At 36.7% G+C, this 23406-nt stretch overlaps 2 protein-coding genes across 4 annotated transcripts in view; one reads left to right on the plus strand and one right to left on the minus strand.

Moving 5' to 3' along the window:
• Positions 1–23406, plus strand: part of CTNNA3 (catenin alpha 3) — a 1912303-nt gene that overhangs the window by 621651 nt on the left and 1267246 nt on the right. The gene's annotated exons all lie outside the window — the stretch shown is intronic.
• The window catches only part of LRRTM3 (leucine rich repeat transmembrane neuronal 3), a 209681-nt gene that overhangs the window by 5706 nt on the left and 180569 nt on the right, over positions 1–23406 (minus strand). The window lies entirely within an intron of this gene.

Below are 23406 nucleotides of genomic sequence, written 5' to 3' on the forward strand. Positions count from 1 at the left end.
TAAAAATGGTCATTTTAATAATCCTGTATTCACTGCAAAATAATATCTATGTGTATTTGTACAAACACATGTGTATATATGAATGTTAATGTATATTGTTCATATTCTAATTAGTTATAAGCCATTTAAACATCTTTTCTGTAGGATAGCAAAGATTATTTTAAGTACAGTAAGTATCTACAGAACAAAAATGACAGCCCATTTTTGAGAGGGAATAGAAAAAGGCTGTTTTTTTCCCTCTAGAATTGCAAAATATAGGAAAATTTTGCTTGTTAAGTGTTATTTCTGAGTAGAGTTTTTTGTAATTATAAATATTTCTATTGATTTTCATTGAGCAGAATGCTCACACTGTTCCCATATATCACAGGGGAAGTCTTCCGTTTTTATAAGGCCAATCTTACCTAACAAGTATTCTACATTTGTGGGTTGTTGAAAGATTGATTCTTAAATTTTTTGTAGCTAACAGGGTTTTGTTTTTCAATAATTTGCATGCAGTGAAAAAACAGACTTGCTTCATGAAGGAATTAATTTTTTGAGACCTAGCCTTTATCACTATCAAGACATATTTTTCTTTATTTTATGTTATAATTCAGGGGCCTATTATATTACATTTGTTATTCTTCTAAATATAAGAAATTTTCAACTGAGTTTATTTCTACCTGTTAATATATAAAGTAAGAAACAAGCATTATTTTTTCAGAATAGTGTTTTTCTAATTTGTCTCTAAATTTGTCTTAGAGTGGGCTCATTAGCTCTGGATCCAACCTGACTTCTTCCCATGGCCCTTATTCTGTTTTGGGGAACACCAGGTTAAGTCAGCTTTGCCAATCCATTTGGCTCTTCCTTGTCCCTTGTTCCAGATGTCCCGTTATTTGTCAGTAACTTTACTGACATGAGTGACATGTATCTTTTACATGCATTACTTCTCGCATTTCTGTTGCCATTATCTTGCTCAAAATAGTATTACCTTGTTTATTTTAGTGACTGCATAAATAGTATGCCTAATCAGTAAAGTTATAAAGAGAACTAAATATTTGTAAATTCATTTCTGTAGATTAGCTATATTTCTGTTTAATTAAATGTAAGCAGAATGTAGAAAATAGTGAATACTTCTTTTTTTTCTTTTTCTTTATCATGTATGCAACATTACTCTGTCTTTGCAAAGAAATAAGATTTGAAATATACATTATTATGGGAAATTGGCTTCCTTATAAACACTATTTCATATGTACATATAGATATATGTGAGTATAAATACATGTGTATTATACCAGTGTTTATACATTTCTTGGAGAGGGCAATGGCACCCCACTCCAGTACTCTTGCCTGGGGAATCCCATGGGCGGAGGAGCCTGGTGGGCTGCAGTCCATGGGGTCACAAAGAGTCGGACATGACTGAGCGACTTCACTTTCACTTTTCACTTTCATGCATTGGAGAAAGAGATGGCAGCCCATTCCAATGTTCTTGCCTGGAGAATCCCAGGGACAGGGGAGCCTGGTGGGCTGCCACCTATGGGGTCGCGCAGAGTCGGACATGACTGAAGTGACTTGGCAGCATACATTTCTTAATTTATTTAAAGTGTTTTAACTTTTTTCAAAATGCGCTTGATAAGAGCTTTATTCTTACTTATCTTGATGCCCCTACTTTTGATTTCATTTACATAAGCTTATGGAAGTTTTCCAGACAGACTTTGTTTTTATTAGAGTATGTGCAACTTGATATATGTTTGGGGATTAGTTCCAAACATTTGTTTCTGTGCTACCAAACATGAGTTTTGTGTACAGGCTGGTAGCTTTAAATATGGTAAAAATAGAAAGTTGTGTCTTTGATATTATTTCATTGGTATTATCTGAGTAATATTAGGAAACTTGATAGAACATATCTTTTCTGCTGGCTTGAATCTTGAAAATTTTATGACTAATTACTATTTTGGTTTCTAAGTATTCAAGCAATTGATAAAATGAAAGGAAATGTAGTGTAAGAAATTGTCACATTGAAGCTTGGTTCACTGTGAGAGTGTCAAAGCCTGCCTAGATGTTACCTCTGGTCCTACCTTTATTCTTTGGGATCTCCACAGTGGTTCTCTGCCTACCCACCTGCATGGCTGTGGCACTTATTCCATCTATTGGTCAACTCCTGCCTGGACATGTCTCTGAATTCCCCTCATTATTATCACTATCATTTATTGAGCTTTTCTTGTGTGCTTGGTACCATGCTACATGGTGGACTTAGGTCATCTTATTTAAGCCTCCCATGGCTGTTGTAAGATAAATATAATTATTCCTGTTTTACAGTTGGAAAAAACTAAGATTTATATAGTTTAATTAGTTAAATTCACTTACCTGGTGAATCGCTGAAGTGGTTCCCTGACTTCTTAACCAATATGCTTTATTGCTTATTCCTCATATTATCTAAATCACACTGGCTTTTGAGTCTAAAGAGTTGAGCATAGTATAATGTGTCTGGTACTATTGACATCAGTTGTCAACACTGGATCTTAATTTTCTTATGGAAAACACCTATGATTTGCTAAGCTACACTTTAGCTTTATGATACTGCTTTACACTTTGGGTCCTCAGGAAAGAAACCTGAGGTTGATCAGGGATTCATGATGTGGGTAGATGGTGATGACGACTCAAAATCAGAGCTCTTTGCTTTTACTAAGCTCATATTGGGCAAATTCAAGTGTAAAGGGAAGGGTCTAATCTGGAGAACATTCTGGATTGGGACAGGATCCTTAGTTATATTCCCAGATAAAATATGTGTAAGATTAGTTAGGGAGACCTTTAGGGATTTTAGAAAATTAGAGATATCAAAGGATGGGCTCGATAAAGGACAGAAATGGTATGCACCTAACAGAAGCAGAAGATATTAAGAAGAGGTGGCAAGAATACACAGAAGAACTGTACAAAAAAGATCTTCACGACCCAGATAGTCATGATGGTGTGATCACTGACCTAGAGCCAGACATCCTGCAATGTGAAGTCAAGTGGGACTTATAAAGCATCACTACGAACAAAGCTAGTGGAGGGGATGGCATTCCAGTTGAGCTATTTCAAATCCTGAAAAATGATGCAGTGAAAGTGCTGCACTCAATATGCCAGCAAATTTGGAAAACTCAGCAGTGGCCACAGGACTGGAAAAGGTCAGTTTTCATTCCAATCCCAAAGAAAGGCAATGCCAAAGAATGCTCAAACTACCGCACAATTGCACTCCTCTCACACGCTAGTAAAGTAATGCTCAAAATTCTCCAAGCCAGGCTTCAGCAATATATGAACCGTGAACTTCCAGATGTTCAATCTGGTTTTAGAAAAGGCAGAGGAACCAGAGATCAAATTGCCAATATCCGCTGGATCATGGAAAAAGCAAGAGAGTTCCATTAAAACATCTATTTCTGCTTTATTGACTATGCCAAAACCTTTGACTGTATGGATCACAATAAACTGTGGAAAATTCTGAAAGAGATGGGAATACCAGACCACCTGATCTGCCTCTTGAGAAATCTGTATGCAGGTCAGGAAGCAACAGTTAGAACTGGACATGGAACAACATACTGTTTCCAAATAGGAAAAGGAGTACATCAAGGCTGTATATTTTCACCCTGCTTATTTAACTTCTATGCAGAGTACATCATGAGAAATGCTGAGCTGGAAGAAGCACAAGCTGGAATCAAGATTGCCGGGAGAAATATCAATAATCTCAGATATGCAGATGACATCATCCTTATGGCAGAAAGTGAAGAGGAAATAAAAAGCCTCTTGATGAAAGTGAAAGTGGAGAGTGAAAATGTTGGCTTAAAGCTCAACATTCAGAAAACAAAGATCATGTCATTTGGTCCCATCACGTCATGGGAAATAGATGGGGAAACAGTGGAAACGGTGTCAGACTTTATTTTTTGGGGCTCCAAAATCACTGCAGATGGCGACTGCAGCCATGAAATTAAAAGATGCTTACTCCTTGGAAGGAAAGTTATGACCAACCTAGATAGCATATTCAAAAGTAGAGACATTACTTTGCCAACAAAGGTCTGTCTAGTCAAGGCTATGGGTTTTCCAGTGGTCATGTATGGATATGAGAGTTGGACTGTGAAGAAGGCTGAGTGCCAAAGAATTGATTCGTTAGAACTGTGGTGTTGGAGAAGACTCTTGAGAGTCCCTTGGACTGCAAGGAGATCCAACCAGTCCATTCTGAAGGAGATCAGCCCTGGGATTTCTTTGGAAGGAATGATGCTAAAGCTGAAACTCCAGTACTTTGGCCACGTCATGTGAAGAGTTGACTCATTGGAAAAGACTCTGATGCTGGGAGGGATTGGGGGCAGGAGGAGAAGGGGCCGACAGAGGATGAGATGGCTGGATGGCATCACTGAATCGATGGACGTGAGTCTGAGTGAACTCCGGGAGCTGGTGATGGACAGCGAGGCCTGGTGTGCTGCGATTCATGGGGTCGCAAAGAGTCGGACACGACTGAGTGACTGAACTGAACTGAACTTAGGGATTTTAAAGCTAGATATCTGTGTTGATTTGGAAATTGGTAGAAATTTTTTCAATTAAATGATGTTAGTTTTTCTTAACACAAAATTCAAAAAGTTAGAAACCTCAGTTAATCTGATTATTTTGTTTTATATTAAATGATACTTGTTTTGATTTATATCTGTATGGAAAAGTGTTATAGGTAAGTGCTGAAGTGCAGAAATGGGGAAGTTCAGAAATAAATATAAATAAGATATAATTTCTGCATTTTAACACAATCATAGACTAGTGGGGAGACAGACAAATATGCAGGAGAGGAAAGGAAGGCAAAGGATGGAGTGAGCTAGGAGACAGATGTGTGCATATATAAGGATGTGTATATGTGTGTGTGTGTGTGTGTGTGTGTGTATACTCTGCTCTGGCTGATTCTCCTATGTTATTTATACTTTGTGAATGCAAAACAAACTAGTCATCTTTATTTGAAAATAGTTTTGCTATTTTCCAGATTTATTGGCCAGAGTCAATATTGCTGGAGAAGTGATTCAATAGCTATTTTTATAGACCCTCCCACAAAGATAATATACTTTACACTTTGAAATTTGTTTGAAGAGCAATCTATCTCTGGTGCTCTTAAGCATTCTAATGCTTAATTCATGTGAGCACAATAGACTGTTGCAGCATTAATTTTAGTTATCTTGATTCTACTAGTAATTTATTTAAAGAAGCACTTTCAGTAATTAAAAGCCTGAATTTATGTTATGCTACCCTTAAACTTAGAAAACAAAACTAGTTTTTTTATACTTTTAAATTCTTACATATAACCCATGCCATAATATTAAATTTTAGTATTTTCTTAAGATCTAAGTTGCCAACTAAACTAACAATTGCTATCTTGAGATTACAAGTATAGAATAAGTAGGAGCTCAATATGATTTTGAAAAATTTCAAATGTCTATAACTTGAGAATAATGTGAAAGAAAACACTATTTGCAGGAGGATAATAATTCTTCTAGTGCCTTTTGTGTGAAAATAACATTATAGTGAACTCCTGCAGAGTGATTTCACAAAGTGAAAAAAATTGAATTATGTTTGAAAATTAATAGTTATCCTTTCATTAAAATTCAATTTAAAAATGTATCAAATATTTAAATGACTTTTTCACTTGTGAGTGTATTTTATTTTTTACAGAACTATTTGTTTTTATTTCAGTTTTGCAACAAGAAATAACTAGGGGTTATAATGTATTTTCATAAATTCAAATGCTAGTACCCAAAAACCCAAATAGAAATATCCATTCATTAATTAATTAACTTCAACAAAGACATGCTGAATGCCTTTGCTGATTCTGATACTGGGCTAGATGCTGGAGATACACCAAGTACTTGTCCTCAAGGCTTCTGGATGAAACATAAAGTCTTCTAGCATACACTTAGCAAGTGAAAGAGAAGAGACTCCACATAGGAAGAGCATTTTTCTTCTCCCCAGTTGGCATCTCTCTCACCCATTAATTTACTCTTGCTCTTTCTCTTCCTTAAATTATCAAGGTACTTCCTCTGCACTTTTATGATATGTATATTTTGAAATTTGGTCTTCTGTGGTCTTTATTTGTACATATATCTTATCTTATCTTAGAACCATAACCTCCTTGAGCCAAAATCTATGACTAATCACAGTTTTCCTTGCCTTTTGTTGTTTCATGTGGTCCCAGTAAGAACTAAATATGTATTTATTGAATGAATGAATGCATGAATATATTAAGTAATAGAGTAATGGGCACAGTCTGGGAAGAATTTAAAAATATTCATCCCTGGATGACTGGGTTTTATGGGAACTGTATGACTGAGATAATCTGTTAAAGTCTTATGATGTCAAGGCCAGGTCATTATGATTCTAGGATAGAGGTATAGGGCTAAAATGAATTTCAAAACTCCACACTAATAATGAGTCACATAGAGCTGCATTATAATGTTTGGGAACTTCTTCATTTGTTATTTCAATTATTTAAAAGTTTTTTATTAATTTTATTTAAAGATCTCAATGCTGTTGAGCTCTTTAAAGAATTATATAAAGATATTAGTTTAAATATATATAAAGGATTAGTTTAAATTTGAATATATATAGAATGATAAAAAACAATATTGAAAATACAGTGATTTTTCTTAATTTGGTGATTTTACTCCTATAAATTTCAGAATGTTATATCTGTGCTTTGTCCTTTAATACCTTCTACACCTGCATGTTTCACTTGTTAGTACTCACTAGAATCATGGACCATGATCTCCAAGAGGTTGTTGCACCTGCCAAATTAGTTCTCCTGGTAATGGACTCTGCCCTGGATCCTTCTATATTAACCTCTGTTTTATTTTTGTAGTGCCAGTGAAAAGTGATATTTCACTTTTACTGAGGGAAAGCAAAATGCCCCAAACTGTTTTCATTTACATGAAAATCTTCTGCACAGCCTGATGCCTGCTAAGTTGGCTCTGTTGCCAGGTAAAGTGAATGGAATCCAAATTGAGACTATGGCTCAAAGGCCCCACTAATCTTGCTCCTATGTTTCCAAATGTGTTTTTTTCATATGGTTGTGCCATGAGGTACAGTTGCTAATCAGTTTGAAAACAATCTCACGCTTTTTCTTTTTTCTGGAAATTGTCATTATAGCAGTTCACTTGAGGATCTTATCGTAATGATACAGCAATTGGTATTTTAAATCTAGATTTGTATATATATGTGAGAATGAAAATCACCAATTATAATAAACACTACAAAGCAAACAAATAACAGTGTTTAGTATTGCTACAAGTAACTGATGAACTCTATGAATGACTGGCAGTGCACTTAGCCTCATAGAGAGGTTCTAAGTAGGATTTCCCTGACCACTGGCATTACATTTGGTTTTCTGTCATGATTTCTAACATCCTATGGCTTTTTCTTCCTCACCAGCTTACTGTCATTTTGGCATTCTTCACAAAACAGGCTCTCTGTTTGTTATATACCTGATCTAGTGAGTTGTCCTGCATTGGTAGGACCTTGATATTCCAACTTTCTTAGGGGTTCTTTTTTATTTCTGTCTGGAACCTAGAGGACAGTACCTCAGGATTACATTCCTTGTAGCTGTCTTCCAAATAAATAGGCTTTCAAATGATGCTATAACTTCTCTTCAACTTTATTATTAAATTAATTCAGATTTTGGTTGAAACTACCTTCAAACTAAATGAGATGATACTGTATATGGTTAGTTAGTGAGTCGTATCTGACTCTTGCAACCCCATAGACTGTAGCCTACCAGGCTCATCTGCCTATGGAATTCTTCAGGCAAGAATACTGGAATGGGTAGTCATTCCCTTCTCCAGAGGAACTTCCCAACCCAGGGATCAAACCCTGGTCTTCTGCATTGCAGGGGGATTCTTTGCCATTTGAGTCACCGAGGAAGCTCAATACTGTATATACATCTGCCCAACTGCATAAAAATCCTGTACTTGGAGATTTAGTTCAAATATTTATTTGATGAAAATTCCTCAGATGAATTTGATTCTGTAGGAATGAGATTCTGCTATGAATTTATTCAGAATTGAATTTCTATGACATTCAGAATTTAATTTCTTGAATATATGCACATAAGTATCAATAGGTATTGTTCCATCCATCTATTCATCCATCCATCTATTCATCCATCCATCCATCCATCCATTATTGAGTACTCTTGGGATCCTGAAAGAACAAAACCAACTCTCTGACTTCAAAATCAAGCAGTTGTAGAACACTCCTGTTTTCCTAGACATGTATGGAGGAAGTTGAAGGAAATACCTGCCTTTGCTGTGAGCTTTGCATAGATACCATTTTTGAGCTGACCTGGCCAGTCATATATATATATGACATATATATATGTGTGTGTGTGTGTGTGTGTGTATAGCTATTATTTAATTTATCTTAGCATTATCTAGCAATCATGAATGTAAATTTGATAGAGAATAAAGACATCACAGGGGTTATACACACTGTTTATTAGTAAAAATTTGAAAGTTCTTGTTAGTGGAAACACTGGCAGGGAAAAGAATTGCTTCTCACAAAGTTAATGTTTGTAGGGTGAAATCAGATCTTCAGATAAGAATGAGCTAATATGTATATCTAGTTTATTATTAATGATTTAGAATAATTATAATGTACTATTAATGTAATATTCATTGTTCTCTTTTTGAATTCATATGACATAAATGTTAGGAACATTAAAAAAGGTAAGTACTGACAATATAGCTTTTATTATAGTGCAGTAAAAAAATTCTTGGTCTTTCCAGGGGGCTTACTGGTAAAGAGTCCACCTGCCAATGCAGGAGATGCAGGTTTGATCCCTAAGTGGGGAAGATTACCTGGTTACCTACTTCAGTTTTCCCTTTTTTTTTTTTTTTGCACTGTTCAGTTAAAAGGTTTTCTTATCTCTTCTTGCTATTCTTTGTAACTCTGCATTCAGATGGTTATATCTTTCCCTTTCTCCTTTACCTTCTCTTTTTTTCTCAGCTATTTGTAAGGCCTCCTCAGACAACCGTTTTGTCTTGTTGTGTGTCTTTTTCTTGGGGATGGCTTGGGTACAATGTTGTGAACCCCCTTCCATAGTTCTTTAGGGACTCTATCAGCTCTAATCCCTTCAATCTATTTGTCACTTCCACTGTATAATTAAAATGAATTTGATTTTGGTCATACCTGAATGGTCTAGTGGTTTTCCCTACTTTCTTTAAGTCTGAATTTTGCAATAAGGAGCTCATAATCTGAGCCACAGTCAGCTCCAGGTCTTGTTTTTGCAGACTGTTTAGAGCTTCTCTATGTTTGACTATAAAGAATATAGTCATTCTAATTTCAATATTGACCATCTGGTGATGTCCATGTGTAGAGTCATCTCTTGTGTTGTTGGAAGAGTTGTTGTGTTGTTTGCTATGATGAATGCATTCTCTTGGCAAAACTCTGTTAGCCTTTGCCCTGCTTCATTTTGTACTCCAAGGCCAAACTTGCCTGTTACTTCACGTATCACTTGACTTCCTACTTTTATATTCTAGTCCCCTATGATGAAAAGAACATCTTTTTTTGGTGTTACTTCTAGGAGGTCTTGTAGGTCTTCATAGAACTGTTCAACTTCAGCTTTTTCGACATTAGTGGTTGGGGCATAGACTTGGATTACGGTGATTTTGAATGGTTTGCCTTGAAAAGAACCGAGATCATTCTGTCGTTTTTGAGATTGCATCCAAGTACTGCATTTCAGACTCTTTTGTTGAGTATGAGGGCTACTCCATTTATTGTAAGGGATTTTTGCCCATAGTAGTAGATATAATGGTCATCAGAATTAAATTCACCCATTCCCATCCATTTTAGTTCACTGATTTCTAAAATGTCAGTGTTAACTCTTGCCATCTCCTATTTGAGCACATCCAATTTGCCTTGATTCATAGTCCTTACATTTAAGGTTCCTATGCAATATTGTTCTTGACATTATCAATAAAGGACAGAAACAGTAAGGACTTAACAGAAGCAGAAGAGATTAAGAAGAGGTGGCAAGAATACACAGAAGAAATGTACAAAAAAAGTCTAAATAGCCTGAATAGCCACGATAGTGTAGACACTCACCTGTAGCCAGACATCCTAGAATGTGAAGTCAAGTGGGCCTTAGGAAGCATTACTATAAGCTAGTGGAGTTCTAGCTGAGCTATATCCAATCTTAAAATATGATGCTGTTAAAGTGCTGCACACAACATACCAGCAAATTTGGAAAACTCAGTAGTGGCCACAGGACTGGAAAAGGTCAGTTTTCATTCCAATCCCAAAGAAGGACAATGCCGAAGAATGTTCAAACTACCACACAATTACACTCATTTCACATGCTAGCAAGGTAATGCTCAAAATCCTTCATGCTAGTTTTCAACAGTGAACAGAGGACTTCTAAATCAACAAGCTGGATTTAGAAAAGGCAGAGGAATGAGAAATCAAATTGCCAACATCTGTTGGATCATAGAAAAAGCAAGAGAATTCCAGAAAAGCATCTACTTCTGCTTCATTGGCTACACTAAAGCCTTAGACTGTGTGGAATACAGCAAACTGGAAAATTCTTCAAGAGATGGGGATACCAGATGACCTTACCTGCCTCCTGAGAAACCTGTATGCAGGTCAAGAAGAAATAGTTAGAACCAGACATGGAACAATGGAATGGTTCAAAACGGGAAAGTAGTATGTCAAGGCTGTATATTGTCACCCTGCTTATTTAACTTATATGCAGAGTATATCATGAGAGTTGCCAGGCTGGATGAATCACAAGGTGGAATCAAGATTGGTTGGAAAAATATTAGTAGTCTCAGATATGTGGATGACACCACCCTTATGGTAGAAAGTGAAGAGGAACTCAAGAGCTTCTTGATGAAGGTGAAAGAGGAGAATGAAAAAGCTGACTAAAATTCAGCATTTAAAAAATGAAGATCATGGCAACCAGTCCCATCATCTTGGCAAATAGATGGAAAAAAAAATGGAAACACTGATAGACTTCATTTTCTTGGGTTCCAAAATCACTGTAAACAGTGACTGCAGCCTTGAAATGAAAACACTCTTGCTCCTTGGAAGCATAGCTATGACAAACCTAGACAGTGTATTAAAAAGTAGAGACATCACTTGGCCAACAAAGGTCCATCTAGTCAAGGCTATCGTTTTTCCAGTAGCCACGTACATATGTATGAGTTGGACCATAAAGAAGGCCGAGTGTTTAAGAATTGACACAGTTCAAAAGTGAACTGTGGTGCTGGAGAAGACACTTCAGAGTTCCTTGGATAGCAAGGAGATCAAATCAGTGAATCTTAAAGAAAATCATCCCTGAATATTCATTGGAAGGACTGATATGGAAGCTGAAGCACCAATACTTTGGCCACCTGATGCAAAGAGCTGACTCACTGGAAAAGACTCTGATGCTGGGAAAGATTGGAGGGCAGGAGGAGAAGGGGGTGACAAAAGCATAGATGGTTGGATGGCATCCCTGACTCATTGGACAGGAGTTTGAGCAAACTCCTGAAGATAGCGAAGGACAGGGAAGCCTGTCATGCTGTGGTACATGGTATAGCGGAGTTGGACACGACTGAGTGACCGAACCCACTCTAGTATTCTTGTCTGGGAAATTCCATGGACAAAGGAGCCTGACAATATACAGTCCTTGGGGTTGCAAAAGAAATGGACATTGACTTAGTGACTAAACAACAACAACAAAACACTTCTTGATGACATTTAAATAAAGATCAGCTTCTAAGCTGTGTTAATATGTATAGATTCTGTGAGTGGTGACTATCATTGGACTGACTGGAAGTAATGTTGGGGTTGGGGAGTATCTAGCTCTTCTCAGTGTTTTACTTATGTTGTCTCACTTTAGTATCTGTTTTTTGCACAGCTATACCTAGCATTTACAAACTGTCATTTTCTAGGGTTCTCTATTTGTTACTTTAGTTCATAGGATGTAGTATATCTGACACTAGTTTCTTAGTAATAATGAACAAGTTAATAATGGTTGTGTCTTTGATCAGTGTTATCAGCTATGCATATGTGCAGATGATATGTTTTCAACCATGAGTTTGATTAAACTAATTAAAAATAAGCTACATAAAGAGAAAATGTGAGATGTTATTTCTTAATGGTCCACTTTATTTTATTAAGAGTTTAATGATTTGGTTTCAATTCAAGGTACAAAATAGATATCAAATGCAATAAAAAAGTAAAAATATTTTAGGCCATATTTGCACAGTAAAACTCAAGCCTGAGGTTGCATAACAGTCTTTACTATCATCAAGATACTGTAATGAGAGAATATACTTTAGCTTCTTTTAACACAGCTGGACATTCAGCAATAAAGGCATAAATATAAAACAACATGAGGGCGTTTTATGTAAGAGTTTTATTATTGGTGTCTTATTTATTTATATTGCTAATCTAGAATCTGAATGATATAAGATCAGTGATGAAGAAAAGGATGAAACTTATGTATAGATATGTACTCCAGATAGATTCCCTATGGGATATGGGCTTTTGCATGAAAAGTTTAACCTATTATCATTATGAATGTTATTAGCAGTTCATCATTTTCGTATTATTTAAGTATCTATTATGAAAGTATTGTAGTCTTCCTTACCCAGGGATTTAACCTGTGTCTCCTGCACTGCAGGCAGGTTCTTTACCAACTGAGCTACCAGGGAAGCCCTATGAAAGTATTGTAGTATCTATAATCAAAGTGTCAAGATTCAAAATGAAGAACAGGTTACAAATTTTTCAGAAATGTATGATTAAAGAAATATAATGTAAAGGTTAGAAAATCTAATCTAGGGGGTCAAAATGATTTTTATTTTCTCAAGGTTACTAAGGAAGATGTCACTTGAATGAAACTTAGAGTAGAATTATAAATTAAATTTTCAATGAATATACTCCTAATAGGGCTTCCCTGGTGGCTCAGATGATAAAGAATCCACCTGCCCATGCAGGAGACTGGGGTTTGATTCCTGGGTGGGGAAGATACCCTTGAGAAGGTAATGACAACCCACTCCAGTTTTCTTGCCTGGAGAATACTATGGACAAAGGAGCCTGGTGGCTACAGTCCATGGGGTCACAGAGTAGGATATAATGAAGCAACTAACAAATACACACACTTAATATCTGATTCTCTCCCCTCAAATTTAGTTTTAAAATCTCTTAATGGGTTTCTGATATTATATGGGATAATGAACATGCTATACTATATAAAATATATAAGTATAGTATATAATGTAGTATAATTTATAATAAAAATTAGTTTACGTTATATACTATAGGCATATTATGTATAAAAGTATATATATATACTAGACCTGCCTTATCCACAGGGTATTCTAAGACCTGTGTGTGTCTTAGAACCAGGCATTCAGTATATGCCTGAAACCATAGATGGTACTGAATCCAATATATACTGTTTGTTTGTTTGTTTGTTTTTTACTGTACATACATATCTAAGATAAAGTTTAATTATAAATTTAAGCATAGTAAGAGACTACCCAAATTGCCAGCATCACTCCTTTTGTGCTTTGAGGGCAATATTAAGTTAAATAAGTGTTACTTGCACACACACACTGGGATACTTCTAAAGCTGATCAGTTAATGGAGATGGCTGCTAAGTGACTAATGGGAAGGTAACATGTACAGTGTGGAAATGCTGGATTAAGAGATGATTTGCATTTCTGGTGGTCCTGAGATGGAGGGCAAGAGATTTCATCACACTACTCAGAATGGCACACAAATTAAAACATACTAAATGCCTCTTTTTAGAATTTTTCATGTAATATTTTTGTGTCATGATGGACCACAGGTAACCAAAACCACAGAAAGCAAAACCAAGGGTAAATAAGGAAGGAGTTCTGTGTGTGTATGTGTGTTATGTAATGCTTAGTGACTTTTTCCTAATAGGAACATCTTTGGTATTTTCTTTCTATTACCCTTCCTACCTTGGATTTGTGAAATTCTCACTCCATGCACAGAATTGTGCCACACATTTGAGGCTAATTCAAGGAGCAATAGATGTGAGAATAGATTGTCTACCATCTCTGGGCTTCTATTATCATAACTAGGAAAATTGGTAAATGATACTAGCTGTGAGTACAGATGCTTGTTTATAAGGAAGCATTAGAACCTAGAGCCCCTGATTATATCCACTCCCTGAGAAGTCTTGCCAAAATGAGGCAACTCTTCTTTGAACTGACATGACCTTGGAAAATGATTATATTCCATCCTAATATGAAAAGACAAAAGGATAGGACACTGAAAGACGAACTCCCCAGGTCGGTAGGTGTCCAATATGCTACTGGAGAAGAGTGGAGAAATAACTCCAGAAAAAATGAAGATGTGGAGCCCAAGTAAAAACAATGCCCAGTTGTGGATGTGACTGATGATGATGCAAGTAAAGTCTGATGCTGTAAAGAACAATATTGCATAGGAGCCTGGAATGTTAGGTCCTTGACTCAAGGCAAATTGGATGTGGTAAAACAGGAGATGGCAAGAGTGAACATCGACATTTTAGAAATCAGTGAACTAAAATGGACTGGAATGGGGGAATTTAATTCAGATGACCATTATATCTAATATTGTGAGCAAGAATTCCTTAGAAGAAATGGAGTAACCCTCAAGTCAACAAAAGAGTCTGAAATGCAGTACTTGGGTGCAATTTTAAAAATGACAAATGATCTTTGTTCATTTCCAAGGCAAACCATTCAATATCACAGCAATCCATGTCTTTGTCCTAATCACTAATGCCAAAGAAGCTGAACAGTTGTGTAAAGACCTACATACCTTCTAGAAGTAACATCAAAAAAAGATGTCCTTTTCATCACAGGGTACTCTACACATGGACATCACCAGATGGTCAGTACCAAAATCAGATTGATTATATTCTTTGCAGTCAAAGATGGAGAAGCTCTATACAGTAAGCAAAAACTAGACCTGGAGCTGACTGTGGCTCAGATCATGAACTCATTACAAAATTCAGACTTAAACAGAAGAAAGTAAGGAAAACCACTAGACCATTCAGGTATGACCTAAATCAAATCCCTTACAATTATATAGTAGAAATGGCAAATAGATTCAAGGAATTAGATTTGATAGACAAAGTGCCTGAAGAACTATGGACAGAGGTTCACCACATTGTACAGGAGGCAGTGATTAAGACCATCCCCAAGAAAAAGAAATGCAAAAAGGCAAAATGGTTGTCTGAGGAGGCCTTAAATATCTGAGAAGAGGAGAGTAGCAAAAGGCAAAGGAGAAAAAAGGAGAGCTATACCCATCTGAATGCAGAGTTCCAAAGGATAGCAAGGAACAATAAGAAAGCCTTCCTAAGTGATCAGTGCAAAGCAATAGAGGAAACCAATAGAATGGGAAAGACTAGAGTTCTCTTTAAGAAAGTTAGAGATACCAAGGGAACATTTCGTGCAAAGATGGGCACAATAAAGGACAGAAACAGTATGGACCTAACAGAAACAGAAGATATTAACAAGATGTGGCAAGAATACATAGAACTATACAAAAAAGATCGTAATGACCCAGATAACCACGATGGTGTGATCACTCACCTAGAGCCAGACATCCTGGAGTACGAAGTCAAATGGGCCTTAGGAAGCATCACTATGAGCAAAGGTAGTGGAGCTGATGGGATTTCAGTTGAACTATTTCAAATCCTAAAGATGATGCTGTGAAAGTGCTGCACTCAATATGCCAGCAAATTTGGAAAACCCAGCACAGGCCAATGGCCACAGGACTGGAAAAGGTCAGTTTTCATTCCAGTCCCAAAGAAAGGCAATGCCAAAGAATGTTCAAACTACTGCACAATTGTGCTTATCTCACACATGCTAGCAAAGCAATGCTCAAAATTCTCCAAGTGAGGCTTTACCAAAACATGAATTGAGAACTTCCAGATGTACAAACTGGATTTAGAAAAGTCAGGGGAACCAGAGATCAAATTGCCAACATCCGTTGGCTCATAGAAAAAGCAACAGTTCCAGAAAAACTTCTATTTCTGCTTTATTGACTATGCCAAAGCCTTTGACTGTATGGATCACAACAAACTGTGGAAAATTCTTCAAGAGATGGGAATACCAGACCACCTGATCTGCCTCCTGAGAAGTCTGTATGCAGGTCAAGAAGCAGCAGTTAGAACCAGACATGGAGCAATGGACTGGTTCAAAATTGGAGAAGGAGCACGTCAAGGCTGTATATTGTCACCCCGCTATTTTAACTTATATACATAGTACATCATGCAAAATACCAGGCTGGATTAATCATAAGCTGGGGTCAAGATTACTGGAAGAAATATCAATAACCTCAGATATGCAGATGACACCACCCTTATGACAGAAAGGTAACAGGAACTAAAGAACATGCAATGAAAGTGAAAGAGGGGAGTGAAAAAGCTGGTTTAAAACTCAACATTCAAAAAACTAAGATCATGGCATCCAGTTCCATGGGGAAATAATAGAAACAGTGACAGACTTTATTTTCTTGGGTTCCAAAATCACTGCAGATGGTAACTACAGTCATGAAATTAAAAGACACTTACTCCTTGGAAGATAAGCTGTGACAACCCAGATAGTATATTAAAAAGCAGAGACATTACTTTGCCAACAAAGGTCTGACTAGTCAAAGCTATGATTTTTCCAATAGTCATGTATAGATGTGAGAATTGGACCATAAAGAATGCTGAGTGCTGAAGAATTGATGCTTTTGAACTATGATGTTGGAGAAGACTCTTGAAAGTTCCTTGGACTGCAGGGAGATCAAACCATTCAATCAGAAAGGAAATCAAGGCTGAGTATTCATTGGAAGGACTGATGCTGAAGCTGAAGCCCCAGTACTTTAGCCACATGATAAGAAGAACTAATTCATTGGCAAAGACCCTGTTGCTGGGAAAGATTGAAGGGAGGAGGAGAAGCGGGCAACAGAGGATGAGATGGTTGGATGTCACCACGGACTTGAAGGACATGAGCTGAGCAAGCTCCCAGATTTTGTGATGGACAGGGAAGCCTGGCATGCTGCAGTCCATGGGGTTACAAATTGCCAGACATGACTGAGCAACTAAAATGAACTGAATAGAGAACTCATTAGATTTTCTTACCTTTTATTTTAATTCTTTTCTTATATGCTTTTTTATTTGCTTCAATTGCTTACAATTTAATAAAATATTTATGGCTTTTAAAAGTAAATCAAACTCTCAAAATAATATAATGGGAATCATGCTAAGTGCCTTTGGGGAGAACTAATGTATTTTGAATGGCTTATTTGTTTATTTTAATGATTTTATAATTTTTTATTACAGGACATAAAGTTGAGGCATACTAAAGTGACAGAGTAGGACAAAGACTCTGTAGTTTCTTAATAAATGTACTAAGGTCTTGTTGAGCTATAATCACTGTCCAATATCTGAATAATACAGGTTTTCTTAGCTTCTTCTGAAGGAGAAATTAAAAATACAAATTAAATACAGAAAAATTCTAGAAAATAAGAACATTTCACATATAATTCAAATGAATTTCCAAGAACTTTGTTGAAATGTGTTGATGTAGGCAATAAAAAACAACATAATGGGATGGGATCATTCTGTCTAGGGGATGGGAATAACAGGAAAAATAAAACCATAGTTTTAGCACTGAGACAACATTTCCTAGATGGTAGGCCCATGAAACAACACTGAAGAATTTATTGAACCAGTTTGCTAATCATTATGTTGATTATTTATTTCTCACTGTGTGCTTAATGAGAAGGGAACTGTGTAGCTTATATTTGTGTCATGGTACTGGGGCTACGCTTTAGACCCTTTCTTTCTACCTGAAGACATTAGCAATATGGTTTTGACAAAAGACTTTTCTCCTAATAAATTAGATAGTTCCTGTGGGTATTTAAAGGGATTCAGAGTGCCAGAAGTTTAATAATGCAGAAGTCTTTGTATCAGAATGCTAAGTGGGTCCCTGATCACACTCGCCCCTCTTGATCCTTCGGGGCACACTTGCTTTATTGTCAGAACACACAGGGGGCTTCTGTCATAATGCACGACTATATCAGAAATGCCTGCCTAATTCAACTTTCCGGTTAAATTCCTACTTAATGATCACTTAGTTAATACAGGAGGTAGATGGCTCCTAGTCACCAAAATCTGGTCAGTCTCTTGACTCAATGATATTGTGGTCCATCCCTTCTGGACTATCTAGGTCAGAAGGTGCTTCTACCAGTTCCAGGGCTGATGTCTTATCTGTAAGGTCTCTTTCAACATTAAGATTCTGAAATTTTCTCCTCTCTGCTGATCCAAAATTGATATTTTATCTTTAAAAAAATCATGTGGGGAGGAAAGGCCTTTTCTGGAAATAATAATATATTCCTACATCATTCTTTCAGGGATCTCTTCTCCTGTGGGCTGACTGAATTGTTGTTCATAGACTCAGTGTATCCTTAAGAGGCCTGTGGAGTAATCAAGAATTTGGGAGGAAAGAAAATGATTCTTAACTTCGTGGTACAGTAAATGCATTTCTAGAGACTTGGGCCTTGAATGTAGCCCTTTGCAAAATCTGCTTGGGGATTTAGGGTTTTAAACTTATGCCACAAGTGATATTGATTAAGCATTTTCTGCCTTACCCATTAGCTCTCCCTTCTGCTCAGTGCTGTACTGAATTCATACTTTGTGCTGTGGAAATCGCCGAGGCAATAAATCTAGTACTTATGACTTCAATGCATTATTGAGAAGAGAGCCCAGATGGACTATGGGGAGCAAGCAGTTGTTCAAGTAATATATTTGATAATTAATAAATGTAACAAGGGAAATGAACACCAAATGAAACTAACTGATCTAATTTTTAACTAAAATGTAGCATGAAAAATCTCTGGTTTCTAATTTTTAAAAATTTTCTCTGTAGTATTGTAGAAAACCTTTTGATTCTTAAGAGTGCTGACTGCAACCTCAATTACATTATAATGGGCAAAGGATCAACATGCTCCATGTCATTTGCAATCACTTTGGATCGGGCTTAAGCTTCTATCCAAAATGATATAAGTATTCTATTATTGAATATTAATTCGGTTTCAGGAATTGTGCTAGACACTGGTAATTCAAAGATAATTGAGGCCTGGTTCCTGTTTTCAAGAAACTCCCAGTCTCTAAGAGGCCTCCATGTATATAAACATACAAATGAGTAAGCTCAGCCTTTAACAGGGTTATTTACGGACCTCAGAGAAGGGCACAGTCAGCTTTGTTAGGCTAGGATCAGGAAAGGCCAAAAAGAGAAGACTTGTGAGGTGAGACTTGAATGAATAAGAACTCTTAGGAAAAAAGCAGAAAGGCCATTCTAGGCAGAGGCAGAGACCTCTGGTGACATGGTGGGGGACTGAAACTACTCAAAATGGCAGTACCAAACAATGCAGATGGAGAAGCAGAAATAACTGTATTTCTTATAGGAAATAAGGTTATGAGAATACAGTAAAATGGAAAGTGAGAGATGATGAGGGCCTGAGGTCAAGAACCAGGTATTCCCACTGAGGATAGGGAAAAAGGTTCAATCTCCATCACTTACTAGGTGGGCATCTTGGGCAGTTAATTGATTGCCCTTAATTAACCTTTCTGAGCTACAATATTGGTGTCTGTTAAATGGATATAATAATCCCTGCCTTAAAATTTAGTTGTTAGCTGTGGAGATAATACATTTGTATTTCCTGAAATAATAAGTTCTCAATAAATGAAATGGAAGATTGTAACATTTTTCCTGATTGAAACACTCCATCATATCTTCTGATCTTTTTCTGCAGAGTCCATAGCTTGTCACTCGTGTATCACCATTCAATATACAGCTGAAATGAGCTTAGAGAATTGAGCATTTTAAAATGCTCTATTAGTCATTTTCCAATAATTATTTCTGTTGCCACATTAATCTATATTTGATATGCAATTAAACTGAAGTGCTCAAAAATGTATAAACTCTATCAGAACAAGAAGGAGAGAGAAGCCTTTGCACATTATTAGAATTGTTGGCTTATTGGTGGAAAGTATCATAGTTCAAATATCAAATATTCAACTAAGTAAAAAGGACTGAGAATTCTAATTCTGGAATGGGATACTTATTTGCAGTTTAGCTTTAGGCACATCACTTCAACTTTTCTATGCATATCTATCAAACTAAATAGATTATGCCTGCTGATTAAACACCAGTGAGCAGCCTTAAGCATAAAAATGATAAATAATAAAATAATAACTTTCCTCTCTGAAGATGAAAAAATCTGTGTCAGCAAATCTATTCTGATGTCTGAACTTAATAAAATAATCAGTGGGAATTGTAATACATAGTACAGCTTAAAAAAAATTAACATCAGTTTCATGATATGTATTCCTGACTTCCACAATTTTGTTCCGTACTTCAGTAGTTTTGTTTTAAACTATAAACAGCAAAAAAACAAAAACAAAAAACAAAAAAAAACTCTGTGAAGGTAGAAATTAACCTGCTGATGCTTTCTCCCCGCCCTCCAAAAGAGATGCTCTAAGATAAGTGGAAAAATACAGTTTCAAAACCTAATATAGCAGAAAATGTCTCTAACATACAAAACAACCCCCTAGTTTATATGACAGGATGATTTTTTTTGTCTTGAGAGAAGGGGGCACTTTATAAAGAATTGCAAGCATTTGGGGTTGTCACTCATCTTGGATTTCTCTTGAAAATTCTTCCCTGCCTCTCTGGATCCTGTTGGGAGCTAGGTTAAATTCTACCTACTCTATGGGGGGTGGGGGTGGGGAAACACCAAAAAATGTCTATAAATATCATCCTTCTCTTGAACTGTGGCAATTTTTCATTTTGCTCCTCCCCTGGTACTTCATACATGTTGCTGTGTGTTAGTTACTATTTTATCATGAGTTACCTCTTATCTCCCCATTTATATCACAGATACTTGAGAGCCATTACTTTGCTTTCTCTATTGTCTTGCCTGGTCCTGAGGAGATATTTGTCCATCTGTTGCTTTATTCAAGGCATCCCAAACCTAGACACACTAGTTTTATCTGAGATTGCACTTCTCCCAGATCTTAGATGTAGGCCCTGTTGTGTCACTGAATCCTGTATCTATGGCAGAAAGTTGGCAGTAAGCTGGACCATGGACATTGGTATTTGTATTTATGATGGTTTCTTCAATTCCTAGGATTCTTACCTTGTTCTATAAAGCTTATGCAAGTGCTCATAAATCAACCTCGCATATATTCCCACACAAAAAATACAGCCAGACGAGCATGAGGGAAACCAAACTGGGAATGCAAATCTTGTCTCTAAAACTTATAAATATGGATTATTCCCTGTCCTCATACAATAGTATGAATTGTTGGTGACATTAAATTCATGGTGTAGGTTGTAGTTGAAGTGGATTAAGAGTGTTTTAGAAAATGTATCCCAGTTTCAGAAAACTCTTAATGGGAGCCAAATTATACCACTGTTATAATCACACAATCAAATGAAGTGCTCTACCGCATTGCATTGGCATTTTTTTTGGGGGGGGGAGGCTCTGCTTTTGCATTCTCACACTCTCATAATTATATTTGGCCTGCTAGCTTCACCCTGAATTTTAGGATTTCATGTCTTTTAAGAAGACATCAGCAAAAAAGATAATAAATAAATAAACCACAATAATTGCCTTGACTGTTATCCTAAATAATTTAAGAGGAGTAACATTTTGTTGGTATCTCCTTCAGCCACTTTCCTGCTGATCATTTCCTTCTTCACTTTCTTAGAAACACAAATGCATACACATAAACATTATGGCAATCATGCTTTAGGTCTTTCTATAGAAGGCAATGGCACCCTACTTAAGTACTCTTGCCTGGAAAATCCCATGGATGGAGGAGCCTGGTGGGCTGCAGTCCATGGGGTCGCTAGAGTTGGATATTACTGAGTGACTTCACTTTCACTTTTCACTTTCATGCATTGGAGAAGGAAATGGCAACCCACTCCCCTGTTCTTGCCTGGAGAATCCCAGGGATGGCGGAGCCTGGTGGGCTGGCATCTATGGGGTCACACAGAGTTGGACACGACTGAAGCAACTTAGCAGCAGCAGATCAGAGTGTGACTGTGCTCTCTATGACCTAGTATGTTTCCTATCAACCCACAATTATCCAAGCTAACAGTTAAACCTAAAATGGAACTTTCTAAGCTCTTGGTGAATTTTTTATTAAAAGTCACTCCTGCTCTCTTTCTCATCCTTCCCTCCATTCCTCCCCTTTATTCTTCTCTATTGAATTATTCCTTAATTCATTTCATAAACAATCATTGAATATGTATTATGTGCCAGCTACTGTCCTAAGTATTAGTGCAATGAGTAAATAGAAGCAGATATTATAGTAAGGGAATACACAATTAAACAAATAGTCACACAAATATATTATTATAAATTTTGATATTGGTCATGGAGGAAAAGTACAGGGAACTACTCTTTGAGGGACGGACATCATGGAAAGTTTCCCTAAGGAAGTTTCATAGGAGTTAAGATGAGTGAAGGTAGGAAGAGGCATTTTCAGGCTGACGTAAATGCTGTACAAGGGATCAGGGCAGCTTACAGGAAGGGGAGTCTGGAATGGATGGATGAGAAATCACAGGGTTGGACTGAAATGGTGATGATGGGAAGGCCTATTTGAGATGGGTTTAAGAGGTCATCAGGGACACATCATTTGTTCCTTATAGTCCATTTTATGATATTTTGAGGGGTTTTACAAGGTTTGTGCGTTAGCATAAGACAATTGAAAGCCAATGAAGAATGTTAAGTGGGAAAGTGGCATGAACTGATTTGTATTTACAAAAAGATAATTCTGAAGAAGAGAGATAGCTAAAGTCCAGAGTAGATATCTGCAAAGCTGTTAGGAGGCTACTGAAGGATCCATTAGAAAGGTGAGAAGGCAGTGTGCATGGGGCTGGTGGCCAGGAGGTAGAGAAATTTTGTTGTGTCTAAAGCATTTCTGAAGAGGGACAGGATTTGGATCCTTTCTGTAGAGAAAAGGATTAGCAATTGGGAATGAGTGAGAAGACCATCTCAAGGATGTTTAGGTTTCTGGGTGCAGAAGTGTCCTGATGTGGGCATTCACTGGAACAGGACACATTGCAAGGGTGATTCACGGTTGCTTTGTCTGTAAGTTTAGTGTTAGACTTAATAAAGATGTAGAGATTTTGACATAGCTTAATGAAGATGTTGGGAAGCAGGTTTGTTCAGTTCTGGAGAGAGGTCTAGGCCAGAGTCATTAACATAACAATCAGTGGATATATTAATTCATTTTTTAAATTACAATTGGGTGTTTTTCCAAAGGTAAATGAGATTCCTTTTAAAATATTTTTCTAGTTTATGTTGTAGCATTATGTTATTTGTTTTCTTACCAAAATTTACAAGTTCATTTTGATAGCACAGTTGGTA

The sequence above is a fragment of the Bos grunniens genome, chromosome 28 (assembly GCF_055505025.1).
Source record: "Bos grunniens cultivar Pamir isolate PY7600 chromosome 28, Bosgru_T2T1.0, whole genome shotgun sequence".
Lineage (NCBI taxonomy): Eukaryota > Metazoa > Chordata > Mammalia > Artiodactyla > Bovidae > Bos > Bos grunniens.